We start from the raw sequence: 20,329 nt of genomic DNA, 5'->3' as shown, positions 1-20,329 counted from the left end.
AAACTGCACTCGAATGTTATAATTTCTCTCTAAAAAAAACCACGCCTTCATTACGTTGAATTTCTTTGTTTAAATTGGTAAGTGAGTGATTTAGTCTCCTGACAACAGAATTGCGATCTCAAATTTCGAGAAAAATGACGAGTAGCTGAAAAAATGGAGCCAATGAATGCGATATATCGCATGCCGTTCTGCCACCAAATGTGGCGTCCATAGAATCACCTTAAGAAAAATCGGCCGTTTGCGGCATGTTTGATCCTAGCTAAATTGTATGTCTGTACTCTGCCGTGCTAAGGAAAAACGCCGTATGAACTGTTAGGCACTGCCAAATTCCCTTTGATAAAACGCAAATTTCCTCGTAAACTTGTGAATATTGTCCTCCCGGTTTTTCAGATGATTTAGTTCGCAATTTTACCTAAAGATTCTGAAAATTCAAAGGAAAATATCTATAACATGCCTCCAAAGTGAACATTTCATCGAAGGAAATTTGGCAACTCTCGAATGTTCATACGGCGTTCTTCCTTAGCATGGCTGTACTTTCAATGCGTTTTACAATGAAAACATTTTCGCAGAGGAAGTGCTGAACTGTTTCTGAATGATTTACAGGCGCTTAGGATCTGTGCATGTATAGTATACTGCCGTGCTAAGGGAAATCGCCGTATGAACATTCGAATTGCCGAATTGCCCCGGATAAAGATTAGATTTATTATTAGGATTAGGATAAGCTTACCAAAAATTGACATCTATACAGTTCTATCTCTCCTCGAATAATAGACCGAGTTTAACTGAATGTTGCATCAGGTCTCAGCCGAGATGAAGATGGTTGAAGTTTTATTCCTCTGTAAGACTTAATATGCTGCGAACGAAGTTCAAAAACTAATTTCACGTCCTGCTCTTAACATTAATTATTCTTGAACTCGGATTTTGAATTGAAAAAATTTACGACGGTCGGCTTGATCTCAAAAGGCTCAGAACGCATTTTTCCCATTATGCGACCGCGTCTTATTAAACTCGGTACAAATTACAACCCTTTTTTTCATTTTGGTAAACTTTTGGTAACTTAAAAGTTCCGTCAAAATATTCCTTAACCATGAAAATAAAACTAAAAAATAAAGCTTATTATGATCTAAAAGACTTTTTTGAGGAACCTATATAATTTCATTTGGCTGTAATTGTTGTATAAATTGTAAATTTGACTTGTGCCAGAGCTGTTTACTATAGGCTGTATGCATCAATAAATTCTATCGATCTATTCTATCTATAACTTTTCATTTTAAAGGGCACTCAAAATTTCTTCATGGGATTCGATCGATTGATCTTATTCTTTTTCAGAGTTTTTTCCGATTATTCGGTTTCCGCATTTTTCATCTCTTTTAATTGAACCGTTCGTTATGAAAAAAAAAAACACCGAAGCGACAAAAACTCATGGCAGTCTTGGTATATGTAAGCTAAACGACTCATAAGTTTCTGACGCTTAAGTCCTTTTAGACATAAACGGGTTGATTGACCGACCAAGCCCTTTCATTTCAAGGAGATTACACTTGAAAAAAAAAAACACATTGGTTCTAGAGCCCAGACTCTTAAGAACATCGACAAGAAAAAATACTCTTGATTCAATCGGATTTTTGCTTAAATCAAGAACCGAGCCTCTTGATTTGAGCGAATTTCCTTTTGATTTAAGCTTAAATCTGATTGAATCAAGAATATTTTTTCTTGTCAATGTTTTCAAGAGTCTGGACTCTAGATCCAATGTGTTTTTTTCCAGTGTAAAACGCTATTCATATTTGGACGTATTTCTATCAGACGAAACTAAGCGCCATTGGGAGAGGAAGGGAGAGGGGGTCAGGGGGGCTTGGATTGGCGGGTGTTGCGGAACGCGATGCGATCGTTCCGTCCTATACTCGCAATGCTTTTCTATGGCGCTTAGCTCCGTTTGACAGAACGCGCTATCCGGGATTCTAAAATCCTCAAAAGGAACTCAAATTGGCGCTTATAAGAAATACGTCCAATTCATCTCAAGACGAACGGTCGCGCTTTCAAACCGTGGAGCAAGTAGATGATGATGAAAGAAGCTGAAAATGACGTTGACACTTTAAAATCTTATGCAAGGTGTCACATAGTAAAAGGTGAATATGTTATGAACGTATTTTTGAGATAAACATAAGACTATTTTGTTCTATACCACCAATGCCCCCCCCCCCCCACCTAAAGCATCCCTTAAGGTGATTCGATGGACGCCGTATTTTGTGGCAGAACGGCATGCGATATATCGCATCAATTGGTTCTATTTTTTCAGCTACTCGTCATTTTTCTCCAATTTTGAGATCGCTATTCTGTTGTCAGGAGACTAAAGCACTCACTTACCAATCTATAACGAAGAAATTCAACGTAATAAAGGCGTGGTTTTTTTAGAGAGAAAATATCGCATTTGCGGGCAGTTTCGATATCAGTATCGAATGCGATGTTTTCTCTCTAAAAAAAACCAAGCCGTTGAATTTCTTTGTTAAAACTGGGAAATGAGTGCTTTAGTCTCCTGAAAAGAGAATTGCGATCTCAAAATTGGAGAAAAATGACGAGCAGCTGAAAAAATTGAACCAATTTATGCGATTAATCGCATGCCGCTCTGACACAAAATATGGCGTCCATCGAATCACCTTAACTGGATTAACACAAGAATAAATTGATGGTTTCAGTTTTTTTCTCGGAGGCATTTACTTCGAAGAACCGACTTAAAGCCTAGCTATGCAACCATAGAGCCTTTCGAAAATGGACTTCATTTTGCGATTAGGAACTACAAATTCTGGCTCGAGAAACAACGTGTATAACTTTAGTTTCCCTGTGCACGTAAGTGTTTTTACGGAGTCAGAAATTGCAGTTCCTAGTTACATATTAAAGGGAGCCAGCGGCCCGGCGACAGTGAATCAAAGAAATTCATCTATCTCTCAGGGGCCGTTTATTAATTACGTTACGCCCTGATGGGAGGGAGGGTCTAGGAGAGCGTTACGCCACGTTTAACGTGTTAAAGGATAGGGACCTACGTCACAAAAAATTTATAAAAGGAAGAACGGGGGGGGGGGGGGGGGCAAAATTCTGGAAAAGTGCGTCACGTAATAATTTATGAACGGTCTCTTAGCACTCGAAAATGGCTGTGTTGAAAGAAAGAAGAATAGGAAGGAGGGCGTTCTCATTGATCTATATGAAAATGGTCAAAAATATATGAGTTGGAAGGAGATGGAAAGAGAGGGAAGGGTTATATGGACCCCCCCCCCTCTCTCCCCCCTGGACCCCCCTTTCTACCCTTTCTACTGACCCTTGACCCTTTTTTATCAGCAAACCGACGGCCGTTATTGTGGAAACGCTTTCTCTTTTCGTCGTCCCTCTGACGTATAGGCGTATCTCGATTTCCTAATGAGCCCCAAAAAGCATAGATTTACATGTGATACAGGGCTCACCTGAAAATTGAGATACGCCCTTACGGCAGAGGGACGACTTTCTTGAGTGTATGTACCGCTTTCACCTGGGAAACCCAAAAAAAGGGAAATTTTCGAAATTGAAGCCACGCCTTTGGGACGAATGAGGAAAACGTTGCAAAACTCGAGAGCTCGGAAGTTCTGACCGGGTAGTTGTAGTTGAGTAGCCGTGGCGTGAGGGTGTGAGTGTAGTGGTTAAATAAGTCGGAAGATTTCATAATTAGGATCATTTGAACTTGTGATACGAAATTATATTCATCTCCGCTCTCCGGTCCGCGTGTGAAAAACTTGTCAGTTTTATTTGTGTTCGGTATTTCATTTCAGTAATTTCTTTCAGCGAATAATTTTCTCGCGAGTAAAAGTGATGAAGTGAATAGTTGAACGACCTGCCCTCCGCTAGTTTCTATCTGCCGAAAGTTCGCACTCCATGCATGGAATTGAAGGATACCCTACATAAGGATATTGTGTGAGGTAAGAACTAATTTCCGCATCACAATTTTAATATTATGAAATCTCGCCCCTCCTACCTACAGTAAAAGCTCGTTAAGACGAAAACCGAAGGGACCGAAAAAAATTTCTTCATAAGCGGCTTTTCATCTTAACCGTTCTCTGCTTAAGACGAAATTTTTCGGCATAAGCGGCAACTGAGCTTAAGACGAAATTTTTCGGATTATTTTAAGTGAAGGACTTTTTGAAAGATTATTATTTATCAGTTTTAAATATTTAAATTTTATACAATACGAAATCCAAATTTTAAACTTTTCTAAAATACGCAAATCGGTTTATCGTCAACTGTCGATTGCATCTCAGTCATCCAGCAAAACAGAGGATACCCACGAGCTACTCTCAACTTACTCTTTTTATGTCAAGGTACGTAAATCTAAGTCTATTTTCCCTAAGAATTGGCTCTTTTTTGTCGTTTTTACCCAATTTCAGGGGGAAAAATCGGAAATTTTTCTTCGTCTTAACCGGCTTCGGTTACGGGTCAAAATTTCGAAATTTCGTCGAATCTGTATTTTATTTTACATTGACTCTTATGGACGTGTCAAGGGACCGAAAAAAAATTTCGTCTTAATCGTATTTCGTCATAACGAGCTTTTACTGTACCAACGACTGCTAAAAACTTTCAGAAGAACTCGTATATTTTTTTATAAAAATAAATAAAAACTCTTTAATTATATCTTATTATCAACATTCTCGGATCAAAATTAATTACATTTCCATGCACGCCAATATATCGCAGCTCTACAAACTCAAAATTCCGCGCTCGAGATGGTCATCTGGAAAAATTGGCAACAGATCATTGCTGTCAAGTCCTTTCCCGACCAATCACATCGGCTTCATATTTTCAGCGTATTTTAAATAATGTCTGACTGAAATTTCAAAAATTTCCACACGCGTCGAAATATCGTAGTTCATGAAACTCATTTTGCTGATTTCCTATCCGAGGACAATTGATTGCAGGTGGAAATAACTTTTTTTTCTCTTTCTAACATTTCGCATTCCGGAGAGGTGATGTAGGTATGAGAGAAGTAGAAGTATCCTATTAGAAAAATTGAAATGAATTTTGTCACTTGTTTCTGCATCATGAACTTGGCCTCAAAAATCACAAATCATGATCTACGAGTACCTAGTTTTTTTTTGTTGTTTAAAGACGATTCTTAAGAGAGGCTCACAGTGATTACTTCTACCGACAAAATTTCCACCACATGACTCCATCTGCGCAATTTGCATCGGTTCACACTGGTCATATTCGAATTCTAAACTTAAAAAGCTCCTAATCCTATTTCCAACTCATAGACTTATTTTCTTTCATCCGGAAAATGCACTGGAAAAAACACATTAAATCTAGAGTCCAGACTCTTGAAAACTGACAAGAAAATATACTCTTGATTCAATCGGATTTTTGCTTGAATCAAAACGAAATCCGCTTAAATTAAGAGGCTTGGTTCTTGATTTAAGCTAGATTCTGATAGAATCAAGAGTACTTTTTCTTGTCGATGTTTTTAAGAGTCTGCACTCTAAATCCAATGTGTTTTTTTTTCCCAGAGTGTGACTCCCAATTTTCACTGTAAATCATGGCTCTCATCCCTTTGATACATTTCGATTATTCTTTTCTTTTTGTTTTATTTTTCAGATTTCCCAGCTTCACTACTTGTCTGTTTCAAAATTATGAGTCGCTGAAGGTATGTAGTCCTATTTTTTTTTACCCGTACCCGATTTCCTTGATTTTCACAATTTTTCCTGACATTTTTTCATTTTCTTAATTTGTCCTGACGAATTATTTTTCTCCCTGCTTCAATTTTCATGAGGGCATGTGCAAAGAATCTAAATCCTTGTATTTACTGCCTGTTGGCTTTCCTCTTCTCCGTCAATTCGCCCTCCGCCCCCTAAAAGAACGGATCTCCATCTCAATGTTGCCAAATCTCTCCCCGCAAATTGCACAATATTAAGGAAAATTGAGGACATTTCTAACTGAAAATTTCACTGATTATTCCGTGGACCTCACGCCAAAATCGGACAGATTTTGACTAAAAATTGCTCGAGTACGTTTTAGTAAAATAAATTTATTTATTTAGTCAATTTTGGCAACCTTGGAATAGAGTTACGTTCTTTCGTCCGGGAGACTACGAATTGGACCTGCCTCTCACGAAGAAGAAAAGTCACGGATGTTTTTAAGAATTTATTGACGTAGCATTTTACCTAAAAAATTAAGAATGGCAGAAAATCTGCAACGTCACAAACCGAGCTACGAAGTTTTGGGAGTTTTTCCGTCGATATGAGGTTAAGGTGATTCGATGGACGCCATATTTTGTGTCAGGACGGCATGCGATATATCGCATCAATCGGTTCCATTTTTTCAGCTCCTCGTCATTTTTCTCCAATTTTGAAATCGCGATTCTGTTGTCAGGAGACTAAAGCACTCACTTATCAATTTTAACAAAGAAATTCAACGTAATAAGGGCGTGGTTTTTTTAGAGAGAAAATATCGCATTCTAGGGCAGTTTCGATATCAGTATCGAATGCGATGTTTTCTCTCTAAAAAAAACCAAGCCTTTATTACGTTGAATTTCTTTGTTAAAACTGGGAAGTGAGTGCTTTAGTCTCCTGAAAAGAGAATTGCGATCTCAAAATTGGAGAAAAATGACGAGCAGCTGAAAAAATTGAACCAATTTATGCGATTAATCGCATGCCGTCCTGACACAAAATATGGCGTCCATCGAATCACCTTAAGGTGATTCGACGCGACGGTTGCCAGTTTCTGTGTCAGAGCGACGTACGGTATATCGCATCAATTCGTTCCATAATTTCAGCATCAACTTTATGCGCATTTCGGAACTTAGCGCGATTTCTTAGTCGAGAGTCGAGAGTCGAGAGTCAGGAGAGACGAGAGATCGGGTAGAGATTGCGCGATGTTGGAAGTATCCCTTTAGTTTTGCAGGCGCTTCCCATGATCGTTTGTTGCGCAAAGTTCAAAGCCTCAGAAATTTTTTTGGGGAATGAGTCCCTTTTCACAAATTCGATCACAATTATGAAGGAACAAATCTTTCTCGCATATCGAGAAGGATGAAATGGACCGCGTTGAACAGAAAGGAACCAAGTCACATAAGCTATTGCCAAATTTAATCGGGCAATTTAATTTTTTACATGTAAACGGTTGTGCGGATTTTCGTGCAAATTTCGGTGAATTTTCTATACAGTGCGAAACAAATTCCTTAAAATATTCAAAGGAATCGCCCAAACGTTCTCTCGTAAAGAATTAAATTGCCCATTTAAATTTGGTTGTTGGTTCTTTTCTGTTGAACGCGGTCTTAATATAGTTCGGTCTCTTTTTCGCTGACTCAAAGACTTTAACGCGAAGGTAGAAAAGTTGGACGGGGCAAAAGCCGAGAGCGAGACAACACTTCGGGTTCTGCCGCAAAGTGGATCGAGTTATCAGAGAGGTCGGACATGAAATTTTTGATTAAAACTGCAAATTTTTAGGTTCATTTCGTCAAATTTTAAATTTGAAGGGGTGTTTCTGGAGGAAAATTTTACGAGAAAACCAATGGAGCCATATTTAAATCTCAAAGTTTTGATTTAATGGAGCTATAGGCACTCAAGTTTCCAGATTATGTCCGACCTCCCTATTGACCCGATCCACTGTGCGCCGTAGCGTAGGCTCGACGAGATAGCGCGATGCGTGAAGTATACCTAAAGTTTTGCAGGCTCTCCACGATCGTTTTTTGCGCGAAGTACAAAGTTGCGGAATCAGAATTGCATACCTACCATTCATAGAAATGTTTGTGTTTATTTTCTGGGATACACTTTAAGGTGATTCGATGGACGCCAGAACGGCATGCGATATATCGCATCACTTGGTTTCATTTTTTCAGCTACTCGTCATTAGAGTACCTGTACAGCAAGAGTATGGACAGATCGCTTCATGGAGGTCTTAGGGCCCAAAAGTGCGGTCATCCCTATAATCAACTTCTACCACACAAAATTTCACCGCCAGTCTGCAGATTCTAATTCTAACCAAGATGGCCAAGAATGTACAGAAATGAGCGTTCTTCCGCACAAATGAGTAAATTTATGCATAAACTGAGTCAAATACGTGCTTTATAAACGACGGTTCGTAACAATAGTATTAGTAAATCGTTCTGGATAATTGAAATTCATAGGTTGGCTGCATTTCTGGGCCCTAACTTTATTCGCCGAAGCATCGGTGAACGCCTGATGGATTTTCGGAGTTTCACATCTGTCCATACTCTCGCTATACAGGTACTCTACTCGTCATTTTTCTCCAATTTTGAGATCGCAATTCTGTTGTCAGGAAGCTAAAGCACTCGCTTACCAATTTTAACAAAGAAATTCAACGGAATAAAGGCGTGGTTTTTTCAGAGAGGAAATGTCGCATTCGAGTGCAGTTTCGATATCAGTATCGAATGCGATGTTTTCTCTCTAAAAAAAAACACGCCTTTATTACGTTGACTTTCTTTGTTAAAATTGGTAAGTGAGTGCTATAGTCTCCTGATAACAGAATTGCGATCTCAAAATTGGAGAAAAATGACGAGTAGCTGGAAAAATGGAACCAATTGATGCGATATATCGCATGCCGTTCTGACACAAAATATGGCGTCCATCGAATCACCTTAAACTTCAGAGGCTTATCAGCCTTTCTAAGGCAGCGCTTATCGTGTCCGTAAAGAACAGGCTTTTAAAGGAAATCTACTTTAATTTTGGCCTGAGCACACGGCGGCGTCTTTTAAACCGGTCCCATGTTCATTGTTCATCTAACGTCCATTTTTTCAATTTTTCTGAGGTATGACTATGGCGTGTGAGCAGGGCATGTAATTATAGCATTACGTTCTCCTAGACGCGCATGGAGTAAGAATAATAATTTGACTGAATTTTGCAATTTAGAACTATAAATTCTGCCTCATCTGAAAAAACACTTGTGTGGATAGGGAAACTAATGGCACATATGTTGTTTTTAAACCGGGCCAAAATTTATAGTTCCAAATTGCAAAATGCAGTCCAATTGAAATAGCGTACGGTAAAAGTCTGATTCCTCTTACACGATGTGTTCTTTCTTACTAAAGTTCCATCATTCATACGTTGTAAATGTCCGTATATTTCCTCGAGATGGAAAAGACGAGCTAATAAGTTGACTCAACTTGTTTTCCTAAATCTGTAAAACCAATCCAGAGACGTATTTCAAAGCCCAGTATTTTTTTTTCTTTTCTTTTTTTTCCTTTTTTCTTTTTTTTTTAAATTAATTAACAAGTTAAAGCCACAATCTGTGGTTCGCAGATGAACAATTATTTTGGTCGGTATTATAAAGTTTAATTTTTCTGAGCCGTAGGGATCGTATACATACATCTTCATAACACGTAACGGAATAAATAGCGGGAGGGCGGTAGTAAATTTTGCTTTAAAATAAAATCAGCAAATGTTCCAATAAATTGCGATTACATGGCAAAGTTACTGCCATCAGATTGGAGTGATGCGTATATTGTCTAACCCCTGTCTGAAGGGACTCCTCTTTTAAAAATGTATTGGAATAAAATTGCGATAAGGTGCACTTTTTTGTATTGCAAATCGCTTGACTGTCTTATACATAGAACTATTCGATCGTTTACGATGGGAATGTATTAATCAAATCATGTAAAAATAATGCAATTCAAATGGTAAAAAATTTCAATTTTTTCCATTAACTTTGACCATTCTTTCAAATTTCCGTTGCTCTATGCTCCTTGGGAACGATATTATTATAATATTTATTACAGTTTTATGTGGAATTGATTTATTAAAGCATTCTTTTCTTTTTTTGCAGTGATTCTTTTGCGGTTTCTCCAACATTCGTCAAGGCGGTGTACGAAAACTGGGAATTTTCACATTGCATCAGAGCTGTTCCTGAATTCACGGATCATCGCTTCGTCACGGTAAAATCTCTCCAACTCCTTCCTGCTCTCAGAATTAATCGCGAACGAATCGACCATTTGTCTATTCTCTCAGTTTTTCAAACTGAGCTGGCACAGTATTCTTCCTCACCACTGATACTAGCAGTCGCCATTTGGGCGGATTTTAGTAAAATCAGCAGTGGCGTGGCGTGAATTGCGATATATCGATTGTTATGCCATTTAAACCTATGGAAAAGGATCGATAAACAGGGTGTTCGCAGCGAACCCCTTAATAATCGATTCTTTACCATAGGTTTAAATGGCATAACAATCGATACATCGCAATTCACGCCACGCCACTGAAAATCAGTCTAACTGCATTCCACGTTGCCTATTGTGCCGTGCTACGGAAGAACGACGTATGAACATCCGAGAGTTGCCAAATTTCCTTCGATACAAGGTTTATTTTTGAGGAAATTTACGAATATTTTTCTTTTGAATTTTCAGGGGTTTTAGGTTAAATTGCGAACCAAATCATTCAAACAATTGGAGGAAAAATATGCATGCATTTAATAGGAAATTCGGGTTTTATCAGGGGAAATATGGCAACGCCTGAAGGTTCATACGGTGTTTTCCCCTAGCACGGCAGTATTATAATTGGATTGCATTTTGTAAAAAGGAACCACTAGCATTGCAGAGATGCTAAGATTGTGCAACTTCATCTTTTGCAATAAAATTGCGGAAATCGTGAAAAACTATGAAATTTAGATGGTAATTTTTGTCTTAAATTTACAGTTTTTAGCAAGTAAAATAGAAACTATTAATGGATAATCGGGTTTTTCCTCCAAGACAAAAGAAGTTGCACAATCTTAGCAACATTGCAATGCTAGTGGTTCCTTTTTGCAAAATGCAATCCAATTGTATCTCTCAGTTCGAAAACTATCAAACTCGGCATGGTGCTCTTGAAGGGGGTTTAAATCGAAGTTGGTCGTGAACGAAAAATTTGAGCTGGAATGTCAAGAGAACTCTCAGATACTAAAAACCACAATTGGACTATTTCTATCAAACGGGACTATGCGCATTCAGACATGAGCCCTGAGACCCTTAAGAATATGTGCAAAACAGGGCTCACGTCATAATGCACATAGTTCCGTTTGATAGAAATACGTCCAATTTTAAAACAGGTTGTTGGAGCTCCTACAGATATAATTGCGACTTCATGGGTTTTTTAGGCTTTTTAGAAAAAAGGTTCACGTAGGGCAACTGAATTCCCTCCGCAACATTTCTTATTGGATTTATCTGAATTTTTAGTACATATTCTCCGGTATAAGGTACGACTTTTCTGAAATTTTCATGACCAAGAAAATCTTTTTGCTTCCGTTGCAACGTTGCGAAGTTTTAAGCTTCACAATTATGAATTTTGCGAAAAAATTTCTAACATTGGCCCCTTTTTTTCTCGGATTGGTCTGAATTTTAATCTCCGATATGAGAGATGCGTAAATTTTGAAATGTGTATGATCGGGAAATTTTTTTTCCTGCAACGATGCTAAGTTTTAAACTTAAAAATTTAGGGTTTGGAGGTAGCACGATGGCATGGGCCCGTTTCTCGGTGAATTAATCTGACATTTTAGTCTCTTGTCCTCCCGTCTGAAGTGCAACTTTCCTGAAAGTTTCATGACCGAGGTAAATTTTTTTTCTCCCGTTACGACATTGCAAAGTTTCTAACTTCAACATTAGGGAGTTGACCACAAAGTGATGGCGTTTGGGCGGGATATTTTGCAGAATTTCCTTTATTCATGAGTAATTATACCAAATGTTTTAATAATTTATCCATTCGAAACTGTAAAATTGTCTTGTTGCCGTTTTCATAATTTTTTCCGGATGAATGTAATTCATCCTGCTGCAACTGCAAATATGCCGGTTTTTCATTCGCTTCAGCAGCGGCTGGAGGATCATGGAGATAAGCTTGTCTTAAATTTTTGTTGGGTTCAGTTTTTTTCTCTGGAAAATGTAATTGCCAGTATCCCACGTTTATTTTAAATGCAAGTTCTTCATTTCTAAATTTTTCCTCAGAAACATGTGAAATATACGTCCATTTTCTCTCATCAAAATATTATCTTCTTGTGAATGAAGCGTCCTGGATTCGGGCCCTCCGATTCCTCTGCGAACGGAAGACGAGTCCCGGACCTGCAATTCTGATTGTTTCTTCTTTTTTTCTGTGACATATACATATGTTTACTTTAATTATCCTTGAAAAAGTGGTTTTTAGTTTTTCCTTCAGTGATATATTTCTGGGATTTTTCTTATGGTGGAGAGTCCTGGATTCGGGCCCTCCAATTCCTCTGCGGTTGGAAGACGAGTCCCGGACCTTCAATCATGATTTTTTGGGTAAAATATACGTATATTTACCATTCATTTTTGAATGGGCGGATTTTAGTTTTCCTTTTTTACACAAGCTCATCTCTATGATTCTCCATGCGCTGCTACAGCGAATGAAAAAGCCGGCATATTTGCCGTTGCAGCAGGATGATTAAAAGTCATCCGGACTAAAAAATTATTGAAACGGCAACAAGGCAATCTAACAGTTTCAAATGGATAAATTATTGAAACATTTGGTATAATTACTCATAAATGAAGAAAAGTTTGCGAGATATCCCGCCCAAACGCCATCATAGCGATGAGATTTTTGTTTCGGGGCTGAAATGCTCCCTTCTTAAACGTGAATCCAGAATTTTCGCAGTGCTGGGCGTCCCAAGATTTGCCATTGATTTTGCATCCTCTTACATCGAAATACTTTATCAATTGAGTGAAATTTATTCTACCAGAGAACACGAGACAGAAATAAAGATATAGAAGAAAAGCGAGAGAAGAACAGGAAGTAAAGAGAGAGATAAACAAGAAGAAAGAGAGAGAAACAAGAAGAAAGAGAGAGATAAACAAGAAGAAAAGACAGAGATAAACAAGAAGAAAAGAGAGAGAAGAACGGGAAGAAAAGAGAGATATTATTTACCTACCTGTATCCTAGCCTGACTGCTCATCGGAGCAAGTTACGCTTCTTAGCATCCCAAATACAATATCACCTCCAGCTCCAGTATGAATACTTGTGAGAAATACATGATGGGAATCTACGGATGAGGAGGACTCGCTCCAGTAAAGTTATTTTCGTCCGAAATTTATTTGATTTGCTACAATTACAATATGCAGCCCCTGCTGATGTCGAGTCGAAACCTACCGCAGATGGCGCCACTGTTTTTGCGGAAGTTAATGACACGTCTTTAATGTATATTATGCATTTTATTTTTAATCGATAATTGTGCTGTGTTTGAACAAGTATCAAAACTTCATAGATATATATCTGTTACAGGGTGGCAAAATTGCATGAAAAATAAAATCTTGAAATTTCAGGCGAAATATTTCATGAAATTTCAGAAATTTATGAAAGATATCGAAAAATACCGGTTGCTTTTCCTGTTTCGCGAAATGTAAAAATAGTGAATTTCTTCTATTATTGTGTGTTTGAGTGCGGGTTGCATACTCTAGCCCCTGAAAAATATGAAATATTTCACAGCCTCGTTGAATTTCATGAAATATTTCCAATCTTTCATTTCTTTCTTACGTTTCATGCTATCCTGATCTATTATCTATACTTCCCCACCATTCCCTTTTATATCTTTTTCAGCTACTTTAATACTTTATCGTATTGTACTGACTATTCAAACGCCTACATGAAACACGAGACAAGGAAAGAGACAAGGAAAGATATAAGGAAAGAGAAAAGAACAGAGACAAGGAAAGAGATAAGGAAAGAGACAAGGAAAGAGAGTAGGAAAAGTGAGATGGAAAGTGAGATGGAAAGTGAGATGGAAAGATAGATGGTAGTAGTAAAATAATTTTATTTTAAAGCGGTGCTTTAGCATCTAAGGCCATTTACACCTGAGATGGAAAGTGAGATGGAAAGCAGGCCCGCCACAAGGGGGGGGATACTGGGTCCCTGGTACCGGGGCCCGGGCCCTGGAAGGGCCCGTGACGCAGGTGACAAACCGCTACGAATTTCATGAGTAACCCTTGTCTTGTAGGGAAAAGTGAAAAAAATTACCCTAAAAATTCCGCAAAAGGTGAATAAAGTTTCAAAAACACGCTAGGGCACTATAAAATTTTTCTTACTTCTTTAGAGATTTTCAAGATTTTGAGTATATGTAGAATGATATTTTTAGTAACTGTGTTTCATTTTCTTCCGTTGTCGGATGCTAAGAGGCTCCTTTCTGGGCATCCTCGACTTCAATGGCTTAACTCCCTTGCCATAGACGTAAGAAAGGGGAGTCCAGGGGGGCCCGGCTCCCCATAGAATTGAAAATTATCATCTGCCCCCTCAAAAAAAAATTTATAGATGTTTTGAATGCAACAATTCGAAAGTTTTTGGTGCTGAAAGTAAACAAAAAGGCGTAATTATTCTGCAGAAATTGATGGAAAATCTCCATCATAAGAGCTTCATAATGCGTCCAAATAGATTTAAAATTTCAAAAATTTCCCGGGGAGGCCCCCCCCCCCCCCCTGTGCTAGGGGCCCGAGCCAGAAAATTGGTACCAGGGCCCGAGATGGGATGTGGCGGGCCTGATGGAAAGTGAGATGGAAAGTAAGTGAGATGGGAAGAAAAGTGAGGAGGAAAGTGAGACGGAAAGTGAGACGGAAAGTGAGACGGAAATTGAGACACAAAAGTGAGAAAGAAAGTGAGACACAAAAGTGAGAAAGAAAGTGAGAAAAGAGAGAGAAGGGTCTGGTGCCGGAGCCTCCTCGTGGTGGACCTGGAGCGGGTCTCTGACCCGTGCCAAACGCCGGCAAACCTGTTGTGATTCTGCACCCTCCCTCGCCTCTGGTTGTTAGCCCATATCTCTTCACACACCGTAACGAGCTATTTAGGATCAAGCGCATCCTTGGTACGTTATTACCTTGGTTGTTAGCCCATATCCCTAATACGCTCGGGCATGGATCAACCACTTCCTCGGTGCCTTGCTTCAGCAAGGCTGTTCACACCTTGGATGTTAGGCCATATCCATTGCAGCCTTGGATCAAGCGGAACCTTGGTACGTTATTACCTTGGTTGTTAGTCCATATCCCTGGCTTACGGAAGAGATCAAGCGGAACCTGAGGAACATGAGGGGAACGATGATCTTCAGAGACCACTGATAGTAGTTAGTGTTGGCGAAAAGCGTCAGCTGTTTTGTAAAGTTTTGATTCCTCCAGTTTTTCATTTCTCAGTTTCAGTTCGGTATGATACCTTGCCCATAAAGGTGATCTAAAAGCGTCCTCCGAGTGTTATTTCTTTCCATACCACCTTTAGCTTTTACCTTTAGCCTTTAGGTTATGGGCTTTACATTTCAAATGAAATGTAAAGTTAATTTTTTTTAAAAAAAAAAAAAAAAAAAAAGTAAAAGAATTTTTTTTGACGTTTTAAACCCCCCCCCCAAAAAAAAAAAAAAAAAAAAAATTTCAAATTTACATTTCATTTTTCAATGTCAAAATTTAATCCCCAAGTTAAATTTTGAGGGGGCGTGTTGGCGAAAAGCGTCAGCTGTTTTGTAAAGTTTTGATTCCTCCAGTTTTTCATTTCTCAGTTTCAGTTCGGTATGATACCTTGCCCATAAAGGTGATCTAAAAGCGTCCTCCGAGTGTTATTTCTTTCCATACCACCTTTAGCTTTTACCTTTAGCCTTTAGTTAGGCCATATCCTTGAACCGCGAGGTGCAAGGATCAACCGGTACACAGTGGTCTGAAAATCCCGATCTGTGACCGACTTTGCGCGATTCGTCAGTGACCAATTGCAGGGGTGACCGATCGAAGCCTGGCAATCCTGTACTGGTCAACCTCCGGTATCTGCCGATGCTTGCGCATTAAGTCTAAAGCCGTCATCCCCCCCGGGACACTTTAGACCAGGCAAAGTCGGAACCGGAGGGTCGGACGCCTCTCAAACGGGCTGGTGGTTGGGGCGATGTTGCAGATTGAAGTAGGTTTTGATGCAGGAGAGCCGAATACTTCACGAGAGTTCCGGGGCCTCGTGGCTCAGGGTATTCTGTTCTCCTGGGCCGAACAAGCCGGACAAAGTTTCAGCAATCTCTATCTCTGTAGAGAGTATCCAGCTACGAGTTTGTTGTCTCACTGCTGGATCGCACGGTGGTAGAGGAGTTCCCTGCATTCGGTCATTGCGAATTGTTCACTGTTGTGAGTGAGGGTGCGCCCAGAACGCCGACCCAACTCTTCATGGCATGAGATCTTGAAGAGGTCACTGGTTATCCTTACTAAATCTCACTCGACTAAACCTCTGATCTCGTAGGAACTGAGTAGATCCGTTGTGCTTCGTTCGCGCGGGAGTCCGTGTGAAAAAAGCAGAACGGAGAAGAGATCTTAAGGAGGAAAACTGGTCGGTCCGGACCGGCTATAGGGCATCCGATCTCGAGTGAAACAAAGGCATGAGCCCCATGCCTTTGTCTTTTAAAATTTCTTCTCAATTTCTTCAAAATTTCTTCAAAATTTTGAATTTCAAATTAACGTAATGCTATGGGAGTTGTAAGTTGGACGGTCTGTAAGCGTTGCCGTCTGATGTCGGTTCCTCCTCGTGGTGGACGGTGGAAACGAGGGTTTTACCCTCGGCTAAACGCCGACAAAATATGTGCTGGTTTGTTAGTAATACACAGGGGTCGATAATTTAGTCAAATTATAATGTCTCATTGTCTCATGCCCCTTTATCCCAGCACCTTTTAGATATGAATAACTCTTTAACTGATAATGTCTCCCTAGCATCTTTTATGCATAAATCAAACTTTAACTGATAGTGTATAAACCTTTCAGAATAACAAAAAGTTTTCGCTCCGCACCAAAATTGTAAATTTTAATACTACATATATTATACAGCTACAAGCAAAATCTTGGAAGCACTATTTCTGACGAACTGCCGGACCGATAAGGATGATCTTTACATGTATGTCATTTGTAGTAGATCTAGATGTGCAAAAAATTATGAAACCCCGAACTTTTAATGTTGTAGAGCTTTTAAAGCTCATGTCACTTAAGTCCAATGTTAATAGCGTGAGAAATATGTCGTTTCTGCTAGAAAGTCAAGGTGTGGGATTCTACCTGAGTGACTCGAATAAACAATAAAACAATGGAAAAGCTCGTGAAGGGCTCCTAATTCGAAGAGTTGAGGAACGGTGTATCGCTCAGGGTTCAAGGTCCAAGGTATAAGGTTCAACTCAATTTTTCATGCATTCTTCCGGCTTTGATTTGTGGCATTGGTCAATTTACTTGATTGCTGAATTTCTATTAATATCCACAGCAGATAAACAGCAGATACAAAGTGAGAAGGCAGGCGCTGCGTCGCGTCGGGACGGACCAAATATTATTACCTCTTAACGGTCGAAATCCGATTTTTTTTTCCTTTAAATTAAGTATTTTAAAATAACACAATAAATAGAAATTTCTATAGTAAGTGGACTGTGAAATTATGTACATCCAGCTATTCCTCATCATTTACAAATCTGAGTGTTACGTCAAAAATTTTGAAATCGATGCAGCTCGAACCTAAAATGGTGTATTAAAATGGAAGAACATTTTTGCCTATACATATGCGTGTAGGGCCCGCGAAGCCGGCCTGAGGGCGCGAGGCGCCCTCCCAGGGGTTGGGCCGCGTAGCGGTCGGGGGGCAGGGCCCCCTAGTTTAGAACAAGGCGCATAAGTGCAGTTTTTGCTATTTCAAGAAATACGTATTTAAAGTTTCAAAGTTACATGGAGCCTTATGATGGGAAGGAATTTTAAACTCACTTTTTGGTGGTTTAAAGTTGGATTTTAGTTGTGAATTTTTCACAGAATATACGGCGCAACGAAAGTTAGTTGAGTTTATGAATATCTCAATTTGGCCAAAAACTGCACTTTTGCGCCTTGTCCTTCAAGCTCCTCATTTAAGGGGCGCAAGTCCGCGACGCATATTGGAGACCACCTACAACTGTTATAAGTAATTATTCATTTAAAAAAATTGTACCTAATAATTTCTTTCGGCAAATCGTTAAGCCAACTTAGATCGATAACTTTCGCGGTTACGTCTCAAGTACCTCATCTTCGAATTTATCGGAAGGTACACCCGTGTAGCGGAATTTTCAAGTACTCAAATATTTGAAATTTGTTTAAAGAGAATAAGAGCGAAGCTCCTTCCAAATTTGATTTATGCCAAAAGGACGTCGCGTCTGTTCAGCATCGGTAACCTCATGAGCATTGTTCCTGTGCATATATCATAAGTCAGTGCAGATAGTTGATCCCTATTCTTAAACAGCTTATGTAACTTTAGGATGTTTAATTTGAAGACACTGACTGTTAGTTTATAACCTTTTATTGCATGTAGAAACACTGTTAGCTACTGCTGTATTGCTTTTTATTTGAATAAAATTGTATTTTTTTCCAAATGAAAAAAGGAAAAGAAGATTAAAATTGTATGCAAAAGTGTTTGTTGGTGATGTATAGAATTGTGAAAACAGAAATTTAAAATGAATGGAAAATGAAAACGATCCAATGAAATAAAAGAAATTCGAATTTACAATTTTTACTTAGTTTATTAGATTTGTTTATTACAGTGTCCTGTATAAATCCGTTTGTCGAGATACATTTCAATGGTCTCTCTCCTTACATATTATTTAAACATCCAAGGAAATAGTATTTCCCAAATATTATTTATCTGAGGAATACATATCGACGGGGAAACTACCAAACCACGTATCTCGTTTGCGGTGTTTAAAAATCTACGCTCGCATTTTATTTTTTTGAAGTCGACCAAATCAATATCATTCCTTGAAATTTTTCACAGAATTTTCTCCGCACAAAGAGGAAAAATCACAGAAATTTTCAAGACTAGACGTTAAGTAGTTTTTCATTTAAAAAATAAAGTATGACAGGAAGTCTGCGACGTCGCAAACCGAGATACGTGGTTTGGTAGTTTCACCGTCGATATATGAAACTATATACTATGTTCAAGCCGCGAATGTCGGATTTTGAAGCTTTGAGATAATCTCGTTCCAAGTTTTTTAAACTTTGTATATTTATGTTAGTGCAGCAAATGGGGTTGGATGAAAGTATAACATTTACTTAGAGCAAATTCTCCTCTAAAAAATTAACTTTAGAATTTTAAATTTGAAGGCAATGGTCAACGATAAACAGTGATTTTATAAAAGACCACATCCGCTGTTTTTCAAAAGAGCAAGTGATTTTTCGCGCCCCGCATGGAGCAACCGTCCCCCGCCCAAGCCATCAATTTCATTTTTTTTCTTTCTTTTTTGAGAGTTAAAAGGACACCTCACAATTGGATTGCATTTTCCAGGAAGGAACCATGAGCATTCTAATGTTGCTAGGATTGTGCTAACTTACATTTGTATGAAAAAAAATTCTAGAATCATGCAATAATTTAAATGTACAAAAGTAATTCTCGTCTTGAATTCATAGTTTATTGGGAGTAAAGATACAACTTTTTTATGTGATCAGTTTATATTTGCAAGGTAAAAAAAGTTTCACAACCTTAGTGACATTGGAATGCTCTTGCTTCCTTTTTGCAAAATGCGATCCTAATATAAACTCAATGAGAATACATAGCCGTCTATGGCGTTACTTTGTTGAACAGCTGACTTTTTAAACATGAGCGAAACTGTACAAAAGACAGCCTTCCGAGTGGATTTAGAAACAAGCTGCAATTTTATGTAGATATAACTTTAGGGGATATTAGTACATCACCGAAAGGAAGAAACCAAATTGAGGAGTATTTAAGGAAGAGCAGAATGAAATAAGAGGTCATTAATGCGAGCCAAAATTTTTGATTATGAATTAAACAATCGCACAACTCTGTTCAAATATCTTGAGTAAGAAGAATAATTGAGAGCCGTTGGAGGCTTGTGGTTTCTCTCACTTCCACTCCAAAAAGTTTTAAGGAGCACCGCCGAATGAACCTTCAGGCGTTGCCAGATTTCCTGTTATAAAATAAAAATTCAGCAGGAAGGTTTTAAGTAGTTTTCCTCCGATTCCTCAGAAAATTTTGATCGCAATTCAATCGTAAATATCTGAAAATTTCAAGTGAAAGTATGCATAACCTCTGCACAATAAATGTTTTATCAGACAAAATTTGGCAACATTCAAATGTTTATACTGCGTTTTTCCTTAGCACGCCGGTGTATCCTTCTTTACTTTTCTGTATCGGAACCGTTTTTTCATGGCCGACAAGGAGAGGTTAAATGTTAATTAAAAAGGGATTCACTTGGGCGTTTTTGACAATATGTCTGTTTTCATGTTCGACACTTTCCACTGGACACGGGAAACAGAATCAAGGCGATCGCAGAAGAAAAGAGTCTCAAAACGGTAAGTTCCGAGCTATAACCTACATTATTAGCCTAACACTCTTGAAGGTGCGCACATGTATGTATTCCTGAAGTTAGTGATAACTGAGAGAAATTG

The 20,329-nt window shown here is 38.6% G+C and overlaps 1 long non-coding RNA gene across 1 annotated transcript; it reads left to right on the top strand.

The window, feature by feature from the left end:
• Window positions 1-3,640: 3,640 nt before the first annotated feature.
• LOC140226029 (uncharacterized) lies at window positions 3,641-13,579 on the top strand. Its single transcript, XR_011900844.1, has 3 exons — window positions 3,641-3,938; window positions 5,605-5,653; window positions 9,787-13,579. It is a non-coding gene; the product is annotated as an uncharacterized lncRNA (long non-coding RNA).
• The last annotated feature ends 6,750 nt before the right edge of the window (window positions 13,580-20,329 follow it).

Source organism: Bemisia tabaci, chromosome 1 (assembly GCF_918797505.1).
Source record: "Bemisia tabaci chromosome 1, PGI_BMITA_v3".
Lineage (NCBI taxonomy): Eukaryota > Metazoa > Arthropoda > Insecta > Hemiptera > Aleyrodidae > Bemisia > Bemisia tabaci.
The sequence above is the reverse complement of the archived record's forward strand: the minus strand, read 5'-3'. Positions and strand labels throughout refer to the sequence as shown.